This window comes from Pygoscelis adeliae, unplaced genomic scaffold (genome assembly GCF_000699105.1).
Source record: "Pygoscelis adeliae isolate BGI_AS28 unplaced genomic scaffold, ASM69910v1 Scaffold222, whole genome shotgun sequence".
NCBI classification, from domain to species: domain Eukaryota; kingdom Metazoa; phylum Chordata; class Aves; order Sphenisciformes; family Spheniscidae; genus Pygoscelis; species Pygoscelis adeliae.
The window spans coordinates 5,066,006-5,068,294 of record NW_008824309.1 but is presented as its reverse complement, the minus strand read 5'-3'; the positions used below and the strand labels follow the sequence as shown (position 1 = coordinate 5,068,294).

The window sequence follows — 2,289 nt, the reverse complement described above, 5'->3', positions numbered from 1 at the left end:
CTCTTTCCCATCTGCTGTTCTCTTACAGCAGCATCTGGGAGCTGAGAAAAACTAGAACGATGCAAAACCCGATGGAAACAGGGCTGCGTGAGCCCAGATACATCTGCCAGTGTCCACTGCATATGGCGATATACACGAGTAACATAACGTTTTAGTGCCCTTGTTAAACTCGGGATGAAAAAAACCTCAAAAAAGTAAAAAGAGAGTTTCATAGGAGAGCTCTGACTTCTGTAAAAAGATACTGAATGGGCAGTAAAACAGAAATGCATTACAAACACTACATAAATGAGGTACTCCATTTTCCTAACACCGAATTGAAAGATAGAACCGCGACCCTGTGTCTCCCAGCCCACATGCTCCATCAGGCTGGGCCTGGGCTAACTATGCAGTTCCAACAATTTTCTATTCATACTGCTTGAAAAATCAGTTGTAAGGATCTGCAGAAAAAGCCCTCTCCCAGCAGATCAGTGCTGCCCAGACATGCCTAAAGGAAGTAACTTAGTTCTGAACACTGAACAAAGTTTGTACTAAGTAGATCAGTTTTCACTGTGTTGCATCGTACGGCGTTGCGCTGCAGGTGAAAAGAATATCAATAGGGCCACAGCATCCTGACAACACAGTGAGTTTTATTCTTCAGATAAACAGCTAATGAGAGCTATTCAAAGTTCAGATCCGAGAACTGAGTAGCTTATTCATGAACTTATCCATCCTCTTATTCAACAGCATTTTACATGCTTCATTTTGAAAAGTTTCAGATGAAGTCCCTGTATTCAGAAGTTCAAAAATGAAGCTGTACCCTCATTTTGGACCTGTCTAGTAAAACAAAGGCAGGCAAATATGTAAATTTCTAGTGAATTAAAGTGCCCCATTAGGAGTTCAATTATATTCTGAAATTATGTCTTAATTGGTTTGCTCATAGATGAGCTGTACAGCTAACCAAAAATCTACTGCCATATAATCATCACTAAAATTCAGATATTGCCACACATTAAATTAACAGCAGATACTGAGTGGGAAAATTAGCTCCATTTCCATAACAGAAGATTTTTTTCCCATATTACCTAGAATGTTTTATATAGTTAGTTTCAAAATAGAAAAAAATAATACACAAACAAAACTCTCCTGAATGTCCAACATTTATGTTGATCAGAAGTCCGCACATTCAAAATAAATAGCACAAGCAGAGTGCACATCAGATTCGTGTCTCTAACATCTAATTAAAAAGAAGCCGCATTTCTAAACTCCTGTAGAAAACTTCAGATTGACCACTCTTTTACTTTGTGTGTTGCTAGCTATTTCTTTTCTACAGAACTTTTGGTTTTTTGAGTAGTAATCCCCATGCCCAACTACTCTTTGGATTTTGATATATAAGGTATTCCTGGTTATCATCAGTATCACACACAGATATTGCAAATGATCTCATGGTACAAAAAACTAGTGAGAAAGAATAAGGAATAGCATCAAATACAGAAAAAACAAGCTAAGGACTCATATTCTTGCAACTAAAAGGAGGAAAAGAAGCCGAGCTCCTTCCATACAGCTTATTTTTCACATTAGTAGGATAAATAAACTTACTAAAAAAAGTTAAAACTTAGAAGTGAAGCCAGGCTCCTGAACTTCAGCTGCTGTTCAATTACGGTTATTTTTGAGGACAAAACCTATCTAACTTATTACTTATACACAAACGCATAATATAGATTATTTTACTTACCTTTGCTGTCTGAAGGAAACAAATTTCAAAGATCTTGTCTGTAAATGATATATTCTTCAATATTTATGCCTCCAATGACCACCATCGTCAATAAGGATCTGAAGAAAAACCACCACAAAGCAGTACATAAGCCACGTTAGTTTCAACTAGACTTAGGATTTTTCAAAATTGTATTTATTTATTAAGAAGACACAAAGTAAAATTGTGCATTTCATACAACACATGAATTTATTAGCTGCTGTTAAAAGCAAATAGACAAGCACCAGAGCCATTGCATGGGAAGGCATTTATCTACTTAAGGCACATAATGATTACTCTGCATTACTGTATTTAAGACTAAATACACGAAACTAGGGAAATTCACTGCTATCGTACCAAAATAACAACAGCAGTAATAATCCCATAAGTTAAAGATTAGAAAAGACAAATAAAATTACAAATTAGTATTGAAGTGTGTTATATTATAAGCATTAATAGGTTATGAAAAGTTAAACCATCTCCCTAAACTTTGAAAAGCCAAATTAAAGGTAACTTTAAGACAACGTCCCTAAAAATGCCAGTGATGGTTTTAGCCGCCC

At 35.9% G+C, this 2,289-nt stretch overlaps 1 protein-coding gene across 4 annotated transcripts in view; it reads right to left on the bottom strand.

Moving 5' to 3' along the window:
• MBD5 (methyl-CpG binding domain protein 5) overlaps positions 1-1,803 on the bottom strand; it is a 95,247-nt gene extending 93,444 nt beyond the window's left edge. For all 4 annotated transcript variants that reach the window (XM_009318953.1, XM_009318956.1, XM_009318954.1 and 1 more), the window contains exon 1: positions 1,712-1,803. The gene's annotated coding sequence lies outside the window, so the exon portion shown is untranslated. The remainder of the gene's footprint in view (positions 1-1,711) is intronic.
• Between the last annotated feature and the right edge of the window lie 486 nt (positions 1,804-2,289).